The 22057-nt window shown below is 34.0% G+C and overlaps 1 protein-coding gene across 1 annotated transcript in view; it reads right to left on the minus strand.

The window, feature by feature from the left end:
• Cad89D (Cadherin 89D) overlaps window positions 1–12100 on the minus strand; it is a 102132-nt gene extending 90032 nt beyond the window's left edge. Inside the window, exon 1 of the mRNA XM_076398169.1 lies at window positions 11866–12100. The gene's annotated coding sequence lies outside the window, so the exon portion shown is untranslated. The remainder of the gene's footprint in view (window positions 1–11865) is intronic.
• Between the last annotated feature and the right edge of the window lie 9957 nt (window positions 12101–22057).

A 22057-nucleotide genomic window follows, 5' to 3' on the forward strand; every position in this document is an offset into this window, starting at 1 on the left:
TTCATTTTTGCGTCTCCGATAAACTCGTAATTCGCCGCTAGACGGCCGTTTTGCGTCAGTTGCTTTCGAAGAAACCTTTTCCCCTCCTTCTTAAGACACAGACATCATTCTAAGTACTTTCAGTCAAACTAAGGGTTCCAGTGCACAATAATTTTTTTTATTAATCTCTTAAAACGTCAACAATCTGCCCGTGGGCAATAAGTGTTATTGTATGATTTCCGTTATATAATATAACCATCCTAACGTGCAGAATATCAGTTCAGTAAGTGATCTGCTGTACAACTTATAATCTAAATCTAATTCTAGATACTTATTCTAAAGACTATTCTAACTTATTCTAGAGATTATTAAATGTCACTCTATGTGTCTTAATCAATTTGTATGGTAGTTTGCGTTTGAGCCTACGCACTTCACTCACATCGCGCACATTTAACTGTTTGGCGAGTGCATTGGGATGTACTAACAGTCTTTTAGAGTACTTCGCACTAGCAGTTCAAATAACACTCGTTATAGGTTCTAAGGGGATATCGCGTTGAATCAGTTTGTTGGACACGTAATATGGGGCATCGACGATGACTGGCAACACTTTATTCTCTAACCTCTGGAGGATATTTATGTTAGATTTGCTAGTAGTCCCACAGTTCAATACCATAGGTCCAAATGGGCCTAAGTATTGACTTATACAGCAAAATCTTGTTATCTAATGATAATTAATATTTACGCCGTATCAGCCAGTACATTTGGTTTAGTTTAAGCCCAAGTGGTTCAATTATTCAATTTTACTCAGGGATATGTTCTTCTACAAAGGGTGAATACCATCTGGGTAGATTTTGTCTCATTTGCTTTGATACGCCACGGTTTCAACCACAATTCGACTTTGTTAAGATGAAGTTAGAGGTTTCTTGTGGCTGATATTGGATACTCGTGTGATGATAAAACCGCTATATCGTCAACATATGTTGCAATGCAACTCATTTGGCGTTAAGTTTTCTCAAAAATTTTGAATTTCTTGATTTTGTTCCTTATTTGTTAGCTCTTTCAGTTCTTTTGTGGCCTTAATATAATCAATAATCAGTATTTGATTTAAACGGAAACAGGAAAAACATTGAAAGCTTTTCGGACTCAAATGTAGCCTCTTATTTTTACCTGATGAATTAAAAAATCGCCAAGTTATATTTTATGAAAGGGTATTAACAAAAATATTAATAATTTTACTTAAAACCTGATTTATCGAAGAAGAGAAAATACGGCTCGTTCTACGGCTGCACAAAACGACCTGATGGTTACTATCTATTAGAAAGCAGATGCCTCCTTCTCACGCGTTCATGGTTCAGACAGTGGATGATGTGACACACCGAAATTCAATCGACAGTCATCCGAGTGGACTGAACACGATGAACTTGCTCCAAAGCGTGGGAAATCCCAACAGTCGGCTGGCACGGTTATGGCGTCTGTATTTTGCGATGCGCCTGGATTTTCATTGACTACCTGGAGAAAGGAAGGACCATCGACAGCAACTATCACATAGCATTATTGGAGCGTTTGAAGGACGAAATCGCCGAAAAACGGCCACATTTTAAGAAAAAGAAAGTGCTACTCCACTCAGGCAATGCACCGTGTTAGAAGTCAATGAAAACGATGGCAAAAATCCATGAATTGGGCTTCGATTTGCTTCCTGATCCACCGTATTCTCCAGATCTGGCCCCCAGCGACTATTTCATGTTTTTAGATCTCAAAAGGTTGCTTGCTGGGAAGACATTTTCGTCGAATGAAGAGGTGATCGACGAAACTGAGGCCTATTTTGAAGCAAAGGACTAATCGTGTTACAAAAATGTGGTATCGAAAATTTAGAGGGTCAGTATAATCAGTGTATTACCCTTGAAGGGAATTATTTAAAAAAAAACTATTTGTACCAACAAAAGTGTTTTACTATGGTAGGCCGGGGACTTTTCAATTGACTTGTTACCCAAAAAACTGAAAAATCACTTTCTATAATAATAAACCTTTTAAAAAAGTTTCTCTGTGATCTTGAAAATATGTTAAAGTTATAACCGAAAACAAAATGATGATTTCAACAATAGAAAATAAAGCTGACCAATGAAAAGTGATGGTAAAACCACCACAATAACGGCCATCTTAACAGGCATTTAACAATTACGGAATTCTTTCGTCATCGTGGCGGCACCGAGCGTTCCTCCACGTATCTGTTTCCACTTCCGTTTTCCCTCCTGCTCGCCGACGACACAGTTACTCATTCCAGTTTCCACTCGTCCGGTAAAAATCCCGATAGCGCAGCTGTTCGACTCACATGCCGATTGAAGAAATTCGTGTCAGGCAGGCAGGCCGTCAAGCCAACAAGCAATCCATGAGCCAGCGGCCGTACGTAGTCTCGACGGCCTTCTAAAGCGAGAGGTTCTTTTCCCTGTGCCTTTTGTAAATCATGTTCAAGCGAAACGACCCAATTAGCGGAGATTAGTTTGTTTTTCTATGGCAGGTATTGGCCGGCGGATTATATCAGGGAACTATTAATGAGGTATTTCAAGGAAAATGTTCTATATTTTCACAGGAAATGATCTTGTACTAGTAATAATTTTTAGGCCTCATATTTTACATGCTCTGTTGACGTTATGTTTATCACAATATTTATTTTACTCGAATATGTTTACTCGTCTTCACCGCCACAAGCCACGCTAATTTTGATCTTCCAATAGTTGCTTCTTATGATACATAAAACCTCGTATATAGTTTCATTATGAAACACAAGACTACATAGTAATTTATTTTTCTTTGTTAACCCTTCACCATAGTTTGGCTTATGATCCTTATACAGAACAAAATCTGTATAGTTTATTGAAAATATTATTGAATATTAAGCTTCTGTGGATAGTGAATATTATCATATATCATATTATTAACAGGTATCCTTTCAGATTTTGCAAGAAATTATCTTATATCAGTTTTTTGCATGAATAAAAAGCAATATGGTTACTTAATAACCACAGCAAATCATAATGTCTTTAACAATATATATAATAACAATATATATAATATATATATATATATATATATATATATATAAATAAAAAATTATTACATATTTTTACTTATCATTACTAATTAATAATAATTAGGATGAAATATATCTGTTAAATACGACAGAAGAAAATGTCACGGAAATGTTTTTATACAGTTTTGATCGATATCAATGAGTATTGTGATAAAAAATATATCTTAGGGTTACATTATGTACAATTGTAGTATAGTTAAACATCCCGTTATTTTAAATCAAAACGATATTTTGAAAGAAATATGTTAGTCATTTATTTCTAAAATATTGTTATATGGTAGAACAAAGAATGATGAGGATTATGTTATTTAAGAACATTAAATATAACAAAAATATACAAAATCGAGCATTATTTTATTTTCTTGGTAGAGTCAGAAGACGATTTTGCTGGACTGTTAAAGTCTAATGAAGTATTAAAGGAAACACTGAATATCAAGAGAAACCGTAAGATCAGTATTTTTTTATTTTTATTTTACCAGCCATTCAATGATTCATCCATCTGAACAAATGCTAATCAGATCATTTTAGATCTTCTAATTTCATTAACGGTTTAAAAGCCTACAAACAATTGATTCATTGACTGCTAAGCTGTGTAAGAATTATTTAAGAGTTAGACCTGGATTTTCGACCAACAAGTCCACGGAACTTTATTGTCTAAGGAGTTTTTTGGTCATCCAGGCTGTTATTTGTCATTGAAATCAAAATCGCCACATGTAAATCGATGCAATCAATAACCAACAATTGGGATATGACAGAGCAGCATCACCATTAGTTTCTAAAAGCATTTGATAAAAATCTAAATTACAATTTTAAGCATTACACACTGAATAACTCTATAATATTAAATAATCTATTGCTTTATGTATAGACCACCATTTTATATCAAAAACCATCGAGTATAACACTTGTTTATATTGATACTTTGCATTTTCAATCAAAATTCGCTGATCAAAATAGATTCAAACCCTTAATATGATCAGTATTAATCAGATTAAAGATCAATATTATATATTGATATAAGGATGGTATAGATCACTTGCTATTTAAAATAACTCTTAATATTTTCATGCCGATAATACCTTAATAAACATGAGAAATCGTAGTTCGAACCGGATTGGCCTGAAGATTTATTGCCAACCAGATATTTCAAGGAAAATGTTCTATATTTCATCAGGAAATGGCGTTGCACCAGCCAGTTAAAAAAGGTTAATTTCTGATGTGGTTGATTTCGCATAATTCTGAAACACAGTTTTCGATTTTAGCCGGCCTAACTGGTTTCTTTCTCACTTTCGGGTCATTTGTTTTGGCGAGGAGGCCGGCTGCCATTTATGTGATGCAACGCCCGTCTTCTTTTCGAAAAATCACTTACGAGGAATGTATCGGACCGAGTAGCCCAAGGTTTCAGCCCGCTTTACATTTAATGTTAATCGACGTAATCTAGTTTCGTTTCGAGCCGAAGAATCAGATGCTCGTATTGGGCGGGTCCCATATCTCATCCGTAACACTCGCCGGTCTATTAAAGTAAGAAATTAATTCAGTTAAAGATATTTTACTATGTCCGAATTTATAATTTCGATGTTTCTTGTTACAGGTTTATTTTATTCGCTGACATTAGCGTTCCAGTTGCTTTTTATATATAATTGACCAATCCGTCCAATATTAGCCAACAAACGCTTAAAAATTCCATAAACCTTTTCCATATCATTTGCAACAAGTTTGCTTTCAACGGTGGGGTGTTGCACGAATATCCATATTAAACGTAATTGAATTTAAAATGCTCTTAATTTACCAGATACTTTACAGCTGCAACCCGACAAATAGTGAAATAAAACCCCAGAAATATTAACAAAATTGCCCAAATGGACAATTATTTAGTGAGCATGAACCAAAAAATTAATAAACTTGAAGGAGACAATAAGAAAAGAAAACCCCTTGAAAAATGATACTGCAAAATCTATTTAAATGAATAACATCCTCAAAATTATGACATGGAATGCAAATGGATTGTTTAACCATTAGCAAGAGCTCCTCTCCGAAGAAATCCTTGATCCGCCCTCAATCGAAGGCCCAACGATTGAGCTCAACGGTCTTAATTTTCATATATTTTAGCATACAGTTCTGATCTTATATTAAAAATGCTGTGAAAATATGTCTTTTCAACATATCATATAGTGACATTTTTAAAATACTACCTTTGCCCTATTAGACGTTTAACATGATTAACTTATTAAATTTCGACCACAGGTAGTCACTAGTGGCAACAACTACCCTAAGAAAACTCTGAAATTTATATCAGAAAAAATAACGTGGAGTAAATGGTTTAAGAAAATGAAATGAAAACTGCTAGATATCTTTGAGTTCTGTCGAAAACATCTAATGATCACTCTATATTATACTACCGTAACTCTCACAATTTTAATAATGTTAGTTTTAGTACAATTGGTCCAACTGACTTCAGAGAATATCTTTAAACTGAGACATTTGAACATAGAATTTTTAAAAAAAGCATAATTATATAAGCAAAGTGATTTTGCAACATATTAATACCAGAGCTTATATTGCAGAATCGTCAAACTCCATACATAGCAACGTATGTTTATATAAGATATCCTGTTTCACCTACTAAATTCGTCAAGCTTCATTTATTCTATTAATTGACAATAAATACACTGTTTAGTTGTACCCCCAAAAGTAATTCACTATTCTTAAAATGTCCAAATATAACCAATGTATTCATAAAATACAAATATATTTTAGTTCACATTCATTATTGGATTCATCAAAACCCATGAATTTGTTCTTGAACAATAACATCGCGAAGACAAAGAACCTCAAAAAAGGAAAGGGATTTTTTTCACATCAAGGTACCATTAATCTGAACCGAAAACTCGCCCGAATCCGTCCGGGACCTTGGCATTGATGCAATCCAACGTCTGCAGAACGTGATGGTAGGTAGCAGCCACAGAATAGCCACGCTCGAAAGCGCGAAATTTCTTCGAGCATGAAGAAATATATATCACATAATAATGTAACTCGTACAGAACCAAAATGCCAAGTGTTATTACATTAAAAGGGCAAGTCCAACGAGAAACGCAAGTTATAAAACAGGTGAAAAAAGCCTCGTTACATTTATTAATATCGGTAATTGCATAAAAATAATTAAATGACGTCATATGTCTTAAATAGTGCATTTTAACATAATTAAGAGTTGTTTTTACTAATATGTGCCTTATTTCGACAACACAGCGGATATTGTGACAGAGATCTTGCCAATCAATCAGGCTCTTATGTTTTTTTTTCACCTCAACACACATGTGTATCGAAATGTGTACATAAAGCAAAGATACCAATATAATAATATAAAACTAACAGAGCAAAAAGGGACTAAAATAAACTAACACCAAAAGAGTATACGAGTATAACAGGTAAATTCAAAAGTTCCGAATCACTAGTTTGTGAATTATATCATTTTGAGTGAAGCAACTTTTGTTATTGTGAAAAAAAAGGGATAATAAATAATTTCGCGTGTTGATAGAATATCGCATTTTGAAGCGAAAAAATGCACTTGAAGTAAAAACTTAGCTTGATGCTGAGTTACCGGACACTGCCCCAGGAAAATCAACCATCAAGGATCGGTATGCTAAGTTTAGACGTGGTGAAATGGGCACCGAAGACGGTGAATGCAGAGGACGCCCAAATGATCAAGAGTAATAAACCCGAGTTTCTGAGTCGATATGTGATAATGAATGAAACATGGCTCCATCATTTCACTCCGAAGTCCAATCGAGAGTCATCCGAGTGGAAAGTAAACAATAAAAATGGTTAATGTGGGTTATCTCTAAAAGATAAACATATACCATCGCGGACTTTTTTGTAGACCTTTTTATGGTGTACAATACTGTAGTACATTAATTTGACCTAACTCGTAGGGTTAGGCAGCGTTTTTGCTAATTCCTAAATAAGCCTAAAAAAATAGGTTAATTTACGACATCACGTTAGAAACCTCTAAAATTAGCAATGTTGCCTTCGTATATTATGCATGTATTATACATATAAACCTTCCTCTTGAATCACTCTATCTATTGAAAAAAACCGCATCAAAATCCGTTGCGTAGTTTTAAAGATTTAAGCGCACATAGGAATATAGGGACAGAAAAGGCGACTTTGTTTTATACTATGTAGTGATTTTGAAATTAATAACATAGAATAGATTATTCAGTTAAATTCATGTTCGAGAAAACATTATAAATCTCAACAAAAATACAGACACATTCAAATAGAACTTTAAAATAACTTTCGGTAAAATTAAATAAAATGCGCATGTGCACTATATTAATATACCACAGAGAACTCTTCGATTATTAGTGTAGTTTTTAATTCAACAGAGAGATAAACAAAAGCGTTATACATAACTAATATTCAACAGCGATTTCTACGACCATTGAAAGTAAAATCGATGACGTGCTGCCATCGCCGCCCGAATCGATACGACGAGCAATTTGTTTCCTAAAATCTCTCGTCTGGTCCACTTCGCTTGATAAAAGTGAATCTGTTCAAAAGAAATCGCCTCGGACGTAACAACGACGATATCGATGCTAAAGACCACGCATAATGGTCGGTATTACATAAAATATAAATTCGACAACACTTGTTATTGATATTATCGCTTATCAGATGTTAGATCTAATTGTTTCACTATTCCTCTTAAGAAATTATTCGTAATCTACGCGTTTGTGATTCCCTTTTACTAGTGGCTCATTATTAATTAAGTACAAACATCGTTAAAAGTGCTTGAGATTATTTTTTATTAAATAGTTACCGTGAGAGAGTAACCTATATTTTTTAATGATGTTTTATCACAATATCTTTTGTCTTAAATGCTTCTTTATAATGATGATGATTCAGAATGTTTTGTTGTTATTTGTACGTTTATTTCGTTTAAAGAAAAATGGTGTTTCGTGCTTTTTAGGTTTAAAACTATATATACTTGTATTGGTAGGAAGAATTTAAGGATTTTTAAAATTTTTCAAAGAAATAAATAATTTAAAAGCCATGAAACTCACGAGTAAAATTAGGAATGTATTAGGTAAAGATATTGTGGCTTAAGATGTATCTGAGATTGATTTCCATTGATTTTAAAGTGATAGACATTTGGATGTTGTGCAGCATCTTCAAATGTTTGTATTGCTTTAAACTGTGCTTTAAAACTAGTATAACATGAATTAATTATCATATTATAACAAATATACTATTATTTATTCTTCAAAATACGTCTGGGTAATAAACAGCAACAGGTACAGGTTGTTGGTACAGCCAACAACTAATCAAAGTAATATCTGGACGATTTTTTGTAAATTTCTGTGTGGTTATAGACCCATCAGTTTTATGTGAGCTTTAGACTAAGATTCATTTATATAAAGAGTGTTAGTTGGCAAAACATATGAAATGAATTCGCCAGTCAAGAAATCAAGGCCTATCTACAAATGACTTAGTATCGACAGTTTCAATGAAAGTAGATGTACGTCAGATGAATAATTCAGTTATTACGTACCTTTGAATTCTTCTGCGTATATATTCAGCTATTTTCAGTATTCTATAAATCCCATTATAATCCTTATAAACAAAGATATTAAATTAGTTATCATTATATTTGCGATATTACGCTTCTGGTTACAAGACTGTGTAATAATGAAAAGGAAACATTTCCAGAGTATAATTTTGATGCTTTGAATATTCCACTTGGTTGTCGATGTGGTTCACTATTCCGAACTAACCCATGATTTTCAACAATCGAGATTATCGTAGAAGATCCAATTTTCATCGCCAGTCACAATATGTCATAGATTTTTTTTTTCTGACAAGCAATGAAGCATTTTACATTTTTTAAATCTTTCCCATCTCGTGCCTACATTTAGGTTCGTCCATCGATCGATGGACGAACCTCATTTGGAAACAATTGATTCTTCAGCTGTTAAGCCGTCTGAAAGTTCTGCGGGAACTCTTCCATCAAAATTACCACTTTTAAATTATTAAAACCAAAACCGATAAATTAGAATTACGAAACAGCATTATCACAAATTTCTAAAAGTGTTTGATGGGCTTCGGGAGCAGATTTTTTGAGAGAAGCACTCAAATCTAACAGCAAAAGTAATAAATGCGGACAATGGTATTTTGAAAGTCCCATTAAAAAAATAATAGAAAACTGCTATTTTCCGAAGTCAAAACCATCCGAACCAGATAGGCTAGGTTATTTAGCAGTTGCCATTTTAACACTATATAATTAATATTCCATGTCGTCACTATATAATTAATATTCGATCAAGTATAAATCATGTTCTACAATAGTATTAGCAATATCGAGACATTCCCAAAACACAAATAAAAATCGCAAATATATATAAAAAGTATAAAAATTAATATATAATACATTTTTCCAAATAGATAGAAAACAAAAATTATGTTAAATTTTACAATATGTAGTTGCAAATATGTACAGAAACAGACGAATTAAAAATTGAAAAATTTTGTTATTAAAAATATTCTTCATAATAACTACAATTATTATAGAGCTACTTTTGGTGGTGATATGTTTTTAATTTAGCTGAAATATGCTTTATTATGGTTCGTTATTAAAATTAACCCAAGCCAATCTATAGTGATCAATCTTATCTTATGAAAACCAAGGGATTATGTCATTTGAAAGTTCTAAAATACATATCTTGATGGAAAATACTATATTCCCATTAATTATATCACTATTTAACTAATCAACATGGCTATATAAATGCATAAGAGCAAATCTTTAATATACAATCTATTTTATTGAAATTGATTCAGTTTTCACAATATATGCTTTGGAAATAGGACATCATTTGTATGCCTAATTTTGTATATCCTCTTTGTTTCAATAAATCAACAATATTATAGTATTTCTAAGAAACTCATGATGAAACACAATAAATATTAATTAGTTGGTCGCACTTAATAGTTAAACATTCATTATAATATATATTTTTAATTATCTTAGAGGATTTCTTTAATAAAATGGCTCTAAAAACGCGCGATAAACGTTTCACAGTGACAGATAACTGTTCTAAAACAACATATGTCTGATGAAGTTATTTTTCACAACAACACAGTTTCTGGTTACTTTAAAAGTAAGCATATTTCTGGAAAGATGTTTTTTAACCTTTATTATGAAGAACATTCCTACGTTATTGGAACATGATCTGTTTGAACCAACTTGTAGAGATAATAATTCAACCCTCTACAACAAGCTAAATAATAATTTGGAAGTAACACTACATAAAAACTAATTCTAAATAATACAAAAACTTATAGATAAACATCAATTTAAGCTACTAGAAGAACATTCAGCATTATTAAATGTTAAAAGCAATAATTTCTGGATCCCTGAAAGACACATAAAGAATTATAAACCAATAAAAGTGTATACAGCATGAATCATAACTAAAAAATATTGAAGAACATTTACCATTAATAAAAGTAACCTTTGGCTTATATGTTTTCTAGGAAAATATTTTAATCAATTTTTATGAACAAGACTGCTAGGAAATGCCCTCTATTCTTATAGCGAATATTATCTAGGTGAAGCAACTCACGGAGAGCATGTGGCAGTATTTGGCGCTACTAGTACAAGAGAAAATGATCATTTGGAGGTGTATTTGGGTACAAATCCATGCCAAATACAAGAAGAACTCACAGAGTTATTAAGAGTTGTTTATTCAACTATTTCTGGATATTTGAAGGCCATGGAAATAATTTCAAAGCAAGGGAATTAAACGCCAATGAAACTGTAAGTGCGGACATTTTATTTTATGTCTAAATAATGCAAAAAAAAGTCCATTATCCTAAGCGAAAGAATATTTGAAACAAACGTTACACTAGAAGCCATTATACGAAAAATCTATCAGAGTTATTAGAATTGTTCATCAACAATACCTGAACAACAAACCCTGAATTACAACTATCACGTAATTTAATCATCCAGAATACGCTTTAGTTCATTTGGAGGTATCAAATGTTGACTCCATACGTTTTGGATAATACGAACTAACTTCTTAAAAGAATGTAAAAAAGGATATGCAGCTTTCAATAGAGAATACTTTGAATAATGTAGTGAAATAAAGTCATCTACTTAACAAAAACGACACAAAAAATCTTTAATCGTATAAATTATAAAATACGACAATAATACCCCGCGAATATCAATGTTAACAAAGCACAAGAAACAATAAAGACGGAGGACAATCTAATCGTTTAATTTTTTAACAAAATAACGTAAAAAAATCCGCTCACTCATTCCCCCGGCTAAGACCAGTACCTTTGTTTCAGATAGCGTAATTGTTGCTATTTAGTGATGATATAAATCGGATCTTGATATATATATTTATGGAGTAAAAAAAGTCGATCTTCCGTAGCACTCTGTCGGCGATAGCGTCTCAGTCCACTTGTTAAATAGCCCAAGACAATGAATTGCATTAAGTAAAATAAAGTTTCTTATATAGAGAAAATAATTTAATTATTAGGATTTTTTTGGTTCCGATGCATCGAGGAATAATTGCTCAAGATTTATATCATCGAAACTGCATTGGGGTTCGACCTCCAAAAGTGGAGAGATATCTAACCCGCGATTGAATGTTTCTTAATCGTTTTTTTTTTATTGTTAATTATTTATTACTCGAGTTTGGCAATCTAAAATCAAGTACTGGATAATAAAAAACCATAAAATCAAACTTGATCTGTATGGATATCTGAGGAAATCGAAAATGACGCACCTTTTAAGCGTTGTGTGGTCGTCTCCTTTCGATCGGTGGACGGATTTTCTTCGGGAAAACTCAATTTCACTGCACTTTCTCGACGGAAGGACGTGGTTGTCTTCGCGGACGGCGCGGACTGCGTGGTGATCGGCACCACTCGGAGCAGGTGAATGCAAGAAGTGGAACCGCGTGGTCGGAGATGGAAACCAAACGGCTGCTGATGGGTACCGCGACGTCTAAACGCACTCACTGCGTTGGGCGCGCTCAGTTCCCGGAGTTTTATCTTCGTGACGGTTTTCTTCTTCTTTTTTCTTGTTCCGTGCGCGGTTCGGTTCCCCGTGGTGGATCGGGTAGCAGTTTTTTGCCGGTCGCAGTTCCGTTAGGGAGAAACAAGCTCGTTTTTTCCCAATCGCATAACTAAATAGTAATAGCCCGTGGATAATCTATTAAAATAACAGCAATTAAATTGATTGTTATTGAAATTAAAGATTGATTCTCATTAAGTCGTTGCTTTTTATGTTTGGAATGAAGGAAGGAGAATAAAATTTAATATACTGTAACATAAATTTCATTTAAATTCATTATTTATTACGGAATGTTGAACTGAGGTTATCAACTACACATTCAGTAGTCTTTCAGTGTATATGTAAACATAGAATACACAGAATTGCATTTTGATTTTTGATTTTTGTCGTCTGATGTGAAAAAATCTGCTCTAGAAATACATATTTCACTTGGCAGTTTTAGTCCCAATGCTTTAAATACGGTGATTTTTCTGTCAATGATGAGGAAAGGTCTAAAGGACCAAACAAAGTCGAAGTCATCGAATCGGATCAATGTATTACAAAATAATGAAAGTTTATTGAACGAAAACACAGCTCGAAGTCTCAAACATCTTTCAGATAGTCAAGTGGTTAATTAATTAACTGTTTCTAGACAATTAAATGCTATAGGAAAGATACAATAGGAGGAAAAATTTCTACCACAAGAATAAACTGAAAATGTCATTCTGATCATTTTCAAAACCACGGCGTTTTCTGGTGCGACGACAACTGTCAAGATAAAAAAGTAAACAAGTTATGAGTTAATCAAGTCGAGCCATACATGTAGACATTTAAGTGGAGTGTTCATGACTATAATATCTTCCTATGCATGTGGTGGGATCAACAACATGTATTACGACGTCCAAATAACTTTGTGAAAGGATCAGTAACAGACGCAGCCTCTTGCATGAAAATTACTGGCCACATATTGTGTTGAGATCTGAATAGGTTCCCTGAAATCATCATCAAGCATCTTAATCATCTAGGACGGCCCTGATTGCTTGTCTAGCTTTTGATTGATGACGATAAATTTTTTAGCTGATCTTAGCTCAATATTTACTGTCAAAGATGTTTTAGCTATTATAGATTATATAGCAGATACTATATCGCTTGAGAAATGCTGAATAAATGTAGTTTGTTGAAGGCTTAGGTACTTAGTACCCGTAATATAAAGATATACAAAAATATAAGTTAACGATACGTCGAAGTTCAAAGACAGAAACAAAAACTGCAGCGTGTTACACCTAGGTATGCACTAGAAAAAGAGGACTACCTTGAACTATTTCCGAAATTTCATCCAAATAATCCAATAATAAAGCCAATCCAAATAAAGTTTTTTGCATGCGCTCCGAATTTCAAACTTGGATATGGATTCCATTGGATCGATTGCAAACATCGAGAGCTAACTAAGCTTCGGCGAACATTGAGATTGAGAACAAAGAAATAATATTAAGGGAAAATTATTAGATAGCAAATAACTACTTATTAATAACCCACCAGCCTCTTGGGCTATTTCGAATATATTCCCAGTTTTACAAAATAGTATAACATTTGGTTATGATATAAGTGAAGTATAAATATAAGCATTTATTCCATTGTTCCTCCCAAGTTAAAGAGTCGCCTCTGTGAGGGGTACATAGCCCAACAGACAATTACAATCCGCACCCGTTACACTACGATGGAGGCACCAAGAAGATGGAGCATCAAGAAATTCAGGAATAAACCTACTGTGGCTAATTCGAGGACGTGTAAATATAAAAAGTTTACGTCTGCTAATATTGATAGATTTATCTCAAGAGCACAGAAACAAAAGATTTTAAATATCTACTCCAGAAAAGGAAATTTCCCGATAAGGATCTCTCTCTTCTCTGCCAGATAATATTCTCATTGTCCTCGATTCCAATATGAACAGGAAGCCCCAAAACGTAACGGTTCTACTACTACTTCTGAAATTTGCAGTCAATTCACAGAATCAGTTGTATCGAATTAGGGAGGATTTTTTTTCTTTTCAGCTTTCCTGCTTTCCAGGAAGACCATCACGTCGGAAGCGATCACTCTAACATTTATTTATATATTCTGCACAAATCTTAAAGCTGTATAGCTGGCTATTAATCCAGCTTTTAACAGGCTCGATGAAGAGAGAAACTTAAAGTGCTTTATCGGTAACGCTGATATAAAAGTATCGCACATATAATCATTACTCTCAGATCCATCCGAATAGATAAAAAATGTTCAGGGTATTTATCAATTTTAATTTGGATAAAGAAGGAGTTAATACTGTGGGAACGAACATTCTTCATTAAGAGATCGACAGTAATAGGTGTTAGTTAAGCCATCACAGACTGCATAAAATTTATGATATGGACCTTTGTGATGGTCTCCGGAGAAATTAGTATTAGTAGGTGGTCGGGAGAAAAAAACATATACTGCGATAACACCGGTTAGAATTTTAATGGGCTTTTGATAAAATAAAAGCATCTCACGCCTGCGATATCAAAATTATTTGAGAAACTGCTTTTAAAACGTATTAAACCATTTATAAAAATACCAGTTTTTGGATTTCCAAATCACCACTCAACAATCGACCAAGCGATTGTTAAACAGGCATTCGAAGAAAAGAAATCCTGCAATATCTCTGAATGCCTCACAAGCTTTTGACCGGGTATAGTATTTGGGATTAATACACAAAATGAAGAAATTGCTATCGCAGAATTACTGTTGAATGCTGGAAACATATCTTTCCGAAAGAAAATTTAAAGTTGTAGCGACTGATACAATCCTTCGGGCCACCACTATTACATCTACATTCAGTTCAAAGGTTGGCAGCGCTGATGGATTGATACCATTCGGTTCTCGGCTATGAAACCACCACGATGACATCTTTGTCCCTTTCTCTTTTCTCTTTTTCTCTACCCCTTGTAATAGTATCACTTCCATAGCGATTCCGTACTTCTTTTACCTAACCTAATATTCTGTCCATCCTTCCGTCGAACACATGTAGTATTTAACACATGAAATAAACAAGTTCTTATTCAACCGGTGTTCTGTGTTCCCGTCCGAATTCCTTCCACAAAAATAGTAGTGAGAGTTCGGACAAACAATCGCGTCGACAGCCACAAATTCCGGCCGACCTGATGAACATTCTTACAGAGTCCCGCATGAAGGGGCTTTCTCAACACTTAAACCTATTTCGGCTAGTGTTTCATAGGGTAGTGTTTTGGAATCATTCATCAGATGTGGAGATCAGATCAGATGTGGAATTACACTATAACATCAAACTAACTAGTAATCCAACGCACACAAAACAAAGTTCTAGGATTAATTATCAATTTTTATCGCTACTTAACCAACAAAGAACTGCAGGATGACCTCCAAATTACATGGAGTCATGAAGCGATTCATGTTTTCGCCTTAAAATATGAAATGAGGTTGCTAAATCAACGTGGAAGCAATACAGCTACTGGACAACACGTAGAAAATCGGAAGATTGAAGCGAACCAAACCACACGAACTTGTTTAGTATAGAAAAGTGTTTTTAATTTTAGCTTAAGTAGATTAGTTTTATTTTAATTTGATTGATTATCTGAACAATCAATATACAAATATTAATGCAAGTACCACAGAACAGTAGTAATAAATTAATTTGTAAATTAAGATTGTACTAAGCATATCTCAAGTAAGAAGTAATTAATAAAAACATTGTTTGCTCTCCTTCACAAACTACAATACTGTAATTATTTAAAGTATTTCATAAAAAAATATTAAAAAATTAAATAAAAAACGTAAATCAGGAAGAAAGATAACGTTGTTCTTTTTTTTTAAACAATTATTCCTGAACTAACTATTCGGCTAATTTGTACGTTTAGTTATTCGAGTGTCCGGTGGAAAAAGGAGGAATAGGACTATCGTATACGAAACTGCGACCGAGTATCTCGTAACAGGTGAAAAACGAAAAAAGACTCCGCTTCCGAAAGGCCCCCGCCGAGCGCGTACTTCCTAGGAAACGACACGGAGACGACGGTCACGTAACGGCCGAATCGCCCGGGAGGAGGACCTGGAGGAGAAGGCGAACGCGGGGACCGTGCGCGGCCTCTCCGCCAAGTCCACGGCTCCGATCCCCGTGTGTTTACTTTCAATCTGGCCTGGTTGCGATCGTAAAAGGCACACAAGTCGCACGAAAGTTTAATTGTCGTTACGCAATGGCGGCGATTCGCGAGCTGCGAGAGCCGTTCTATTTTACGTTTCGTTGTTTTTTTTTTCAGCTGGGCGTTGGCTCCGCGATCCGCATATCCGAACAGATGGCGAGGACTTCCTCCGCGATCGTTCTTCGACCGAGAGCTCTCGTTACAACAATCGCAATTAAGAAATCCATCGCATAATGCGGGATAATAATTGTTGCTTACTTTCGTATTTCACCGAAATCAAGTCGGCTACGGATATTTTGGGAAAGCACCGGATTAGATAACAGTTAATAACGCGGGCAGACAGAAGACATCAATTATTTCTCCTTATATTAACTCCAAATTGCACTTTCAACATTACATTTCCTATTCGTATCGCTTAAATTCCCTCCTGTAATCCACTAAACACTTACTGAAACAATTGTCATATTTCTCTAATCGTATAGCAACTGTCGAGTTTTATTCGACTGTTTAAAACCATCTAGATCAATATCAATATAAAAAAACCTCCCAAATAGTCAAGTATGCTTGAAAACATCGAGTATCAAGAATAATAATAATAACAAATTTAATAGTTTTTTTAGGTTCAATCAAAGAGAATTACATCAAATATAATATAATAAGGTAATATGATCCAGATACTAGACAGAGTATCAGGTGTATCGGAAAGTTACTACCGGTTTATTTGAGAAAAAAAACTACATAATTTACAAGAAAATAGATACATCTAATTAGTGAAAATATTGGCCATTTGATTCTATACATCTCGCCCATCTTTCAGGAAATTTGCATCCCAAAAACCTGTTTGTCCTTTGAGCAAAAACATTCATCGAACCTTTTTCCAACTTCTTCGAAGTTGGCGAGGTGCTGATCAGCAAGCGCGTATCCCGTTGATGAGCAAAATTGATAGTCAGACAGGGCAAAGTTTGGAGAGTACGTCGAGTGCGATAATATGTCCCATCCAAGTGCTTTCAATGCTTTCAAATATATTTGACTATTTATATGCAAATATATTATTGAGATGTTTCTTGCTACTGATATTAAACTGACTGGTTATATACAAATGAAATCATACTCGATAGTTGCTATACGAATACATTTGGAGTTGGTACACCAGGTGTACCGGAAAATCATTACTGGTTTTTCTAACAGACGTCGCTCGGCTTAAGTATACAATGTTGTGATTCGACATATTTGACAATTTTATTCTACTGACATAAAGCTTAAAAGCTATAGATGTTACATTTTTCGAAACTTAAACCGTCATATACTTATTCCCCTTTGTAAAACGAAAATGTGCATTTGTGACACGTGTTATTTTTCTTACTTCATCAAAAGAAAAAAGCCGTTCAAAGTCATCGTTTGCTGGTAGGAACTTTAACCTCAAAAATATGTGAGAGATGGTTTCAAAAACTCAATTGTGATGATTTCGATGAAGGTAACAGGTCAATTGAAAAGTCCCCGGCCTACCATAGTAAAACACGTACCATAGTGATACACTGATTATAGCAACCCTCCATCTTTTCGATACCATTTTTGTAGTGTGATTTGTCCTTTACTTCAAAATAGGCCTCAGTTTCGGCGATCACCACTTCATTCGACGAAAATTTCTTTCCAGCGAACATTCTTATGAGATCTGAGTCGTTGGGGCTAGATCCGCCATATTCTCTAGGGTGGATGAGGAAGGAATTCTAAGCCTAATTCATGTATTTTGCCATCGTTTTCAGTGATTCGTCACACGGCGCATTGTATTGGTGAAGCAGCACTTCCTTTTTCTTCAAATACGGCCGTTTTTCGGCGATTTCGTCCTTCAAACGCATCCCAAAATACCGACGCCATAACCTTGCCAGCTGACTGTTACGTTTTCCCACGTTTTGGAGCGGGTTCATCGTGTGCAGTCCACTCGGATGACTGTCGATTAGACTTCGGAGTGAAATGATGGAGCCATGTTTCATCCATTGTCACATATCGATGCAAGAACTCGGGTTTATTACGCTTGATAATCTTCAAACACTGCTCAGAATCATCAACCCGTCGTTGTTTTTGGTTAAATGTGAGCTCGCGCGGCACCCACTTTGCACAGAGCTTTCTCATGCCTCAATATTCGTGAATGATAATATGTACACGTTCAGTTTATATCTTTAGAAGGTCTGCTATTTTATTCAATTTCAATTTACGGTCATTCAAAATCATTTTTTGAATATTTTCGTCGATAACAACCTCTTTTGGGCGTCCACTGCGTTCACCGTCTTCGGTGCTCATTTCACCATTGATGGTTGATTTTCCTAGGGAAGACAGGAAGCTCGGCGTCAAGGCAAGTTTTTGCTTCAACTGTATTTTTTCCCTTCAAAAAGAAATATTTTATCAACACGCGGAATTCCTTTTTATCAATTCACAATAACAAAAGTTGCTTCACTCGAAATGCTATAATTCACAAGCTAATGATCCGACAGCTGTCAAATTTATACACGCATCTTTTGAGAGTTAGGGCTACCATAAAACATATGGATTTAATTCTAGTAGCGCCATTTATATGTCAGGCCACGCACTTTTCAATTGACCTGTTAGAAGCAGAATACCTATAAATATATAGCCCTGCTGTTTATATGGTGTAATCAGCTAGGTGTTGTATATTATGAAACTGTTACTACAGATGTATAGCAGTCAATTAAACCAACCGAAAAAAGTATTGTTGTAAAAAAAGCCAGCAATAATAAGTAGCAAATGCAAAATTATTCTCTTGTACAACTAGATAACGCTGAGTCACACAATCACCAGTGTACTCACCAGATCTAGCGTCTTGTGATAATCACTTCTTCAGATCGATTCAGCATGTCTTGACTGGCCCACAGTTTCAAGTCATTATAGGAAATGACTTTCCAGTACATCTAGTAAGTGCGTTTACTAGATCTGTTTTTACATCCTCAATTCAGATATTTGTTACTTCTGGCTCTGTATCACTATGACTTGATTGAAGTTCAGTCTCAAGTTCTCTCTCAATTTAACAACAAAAAACCTTACAACGTTATTATAAAACAAATCGATATAACAAATTTGACCATAACAACTATTTTCTCTTAATTTACAATCATTGCGAATTTACAAATCTGTTTGGTAGTTACTTAACAAACTTATCTAAAAAACAACAACGAACAGGATATAAATCTATTTATCAATTATTACATGCTAGCCCCGCATCGATCATTTCCTAGGAAGCCGATGTATGTTGAACCTTTTTCTCTGCGAGCATTCTGAAATATTGTGTCCGAATAATTATGCCGGTAACATGCAGATACAAAAAAATGAATCCGACAGCTTTCATACCAGATGAAAAGTACCAAATCGGGTTGTCGGTCGACACCCAGCAAGGAAAACGTGTAAAATAGCTCGAAATAGTGCCGTGAAAGCTTGAGTTTACGTAATATTAATTATAAAACGGCAATTACTTATTAAAATGATCGATTCATATTTTGTATTAATCGAAGGAATTAGACACGCTAGGAAAATAATAAAACGCCTGTTCTGACATCTTTGGACAAGAGCCCTAACTAAAACTTAAGTGGTTTCACGTTAGATGGCACTCCATAAGTCTCCAAAAATAGGGTTTTAACTTGAAAAATGGATAGACGATTACAAAATTCAGTATCAAATTAAAAACATGTTTATATTAAGTAAAGATTATTGTTTCCCCTCTCTATAAAAGTAGACATCGCTATAATATTTTTCAGATTATAATTCCATATTATCTCGAGAGATGTCGCCGTACACAAATTCAACCTATTTAGTCTCTAAATCACTACATAATATAAAACAAAGTCGCCTTTTATGTCCCTATATCCCTATGTGCGCTTAAATCTTTAAAACTACGCAACGGATTTTGATGCGGTTTTTTTCAATAGATAGAGTGATTCAAGAGGAAGGTTTATATGTATAATACATGCATAATATACTAAGGCAACATTGCTAATTTTAGAGAATTCTAACGTGATGTCGTAAATTAACCTATTTTTTAGGCTTATATAGCAATTAGCAAAAACGCTGCCTAGCTCTACGAGTTAGATCAAATTAATGTACTACAGTATTGTACACCATAAAAAGGTCTACAAAAAAGTCCGGGATGGTATATGTTTATCTTTTAGGGATAACCCACATTAACCATTTTTATTATTGTTTACTTTTTACGTGAGAAAATGGCTTATTTACGAAGCTATTTTAAGCAATACGGCATTAATCCTTATCGAATTAAGTACCTTAAATACAGTGTGCAATTAATATAGATCAATATGGTTCCTTACAGCATGTAAATTAAACAAATATTTTCGGAGATATTACAAATGAAAAATTTGAATAAAAATGTGTAATGTAATAAAAATTGTATGAATTTAGATATTCCAAAGATAGCAGGAAATCTTCATAGTAAGTATAGGGGAAGAGGAATTGTTTTACTCCAAATTTAATGCGTGCAGGCCAAGGGCAGTAATGAATGAACCAAAAATACTGGATCGATTTTAATCATGTTTTCATTGAGTGACATAGGCATATATATTTTATGCCCGTGCAAAGTCGGAGCGGGCCGCTATGTTTTTATATACAACGTTCATATTTTTTCTGTAGTGTATTTTATTTAGTATCAGCATTGCACCCATGCGAAGCCGGGGCGGGTCGCTAGTATAATATAAAGTATATGACACATCTAGATTTATTAAATTGTTGAAATAGTACTGCAGTTTAAAAATGTGTCAGGTAATTCATATGCAAAAAGTCATATTTCCACACAAATAATGAATATTGAAAACAAATACTGGTTTTCATACTAATTCAAGAAAAAATACTAATGAATGTCAACGCTTATACTAAACGTTCTCATAAAAAAGCTTGTGTATGTTAATCAAAAGAAAAAGGCAAGCAAAATCCTAAACATAATTAAGTGTTTGTATATGTTGATAAATTCGAATTATAAAACCAAAATCCTCCATAACTACTACAAAACCAAGTATTTTTGGGAATAAGGTAACGTTTTCAAAAATAGATAAATGAGATAATGAGGCATAGACGTTTTGTGGGATATGAGGAATATATGAATGAGGCATATCATGGATATTCATATTAGCCCCAATCACTAAATGGCTTTTGTCGGTCATACATTAATCAAAAGTGATGGCAAATAAAATTTGGTGAAAAAGGCACACTTTATTGGCCGTACTTTCCAGGCATATATTCTTTTCATTGACCTTAATGCATTGACTGATGTATGCAAAAGTATATTTATTAACTGGACTGGCCACTTGTTATATTACTTATCATTATACTCCTTGCAAATTTATTATTATAACATAGAAGATCTAGTATATAACAAGACACTGATATGAAGATTGACCTATTTTTCACTTAGTTACCAAAAAAATAGGTGATGTGGAAGTAAAAATATTGGCCAGAGCATAAATCAAAAATGTGTTCAAATGGAATATTGAGAAAATTCCGAAGAACGCTATCGCAAAGTCAATTAATATTTGTATAGTGAAGATATAGATTATAGACATTGAAGATACTTTTTTAAAGTAGCACCAACATTTTAAGGGGTTGATTTATTTAAAGAAATATATTTTGGCTATACATCTAAATTAGTAAGTTATGACTTAACGGTTCTTAACCAAGATAGTTGGGATTTTACATCCGCCAATACTTATGTCAAAAAAGTATTTAAAT

The sequence above is a fragment of the Rhynchophorus ferrugineus genome, unplaced genomic scaffold, assembly GCF_030347505.1.
Source record: "Rhynchophorus ferrugineus isolate W39M unplaced genomic scaffold, kcgeb_rfMv2 rfM1, whole genome shotgun sequence".
Taxonomy (NCBI): Eukaryota; Metazoa; Arthropoda; class Insecta; order Coleoptera; family Curculionidae; genus Rhynchophorus; species Rhynchophorus ferrugineus.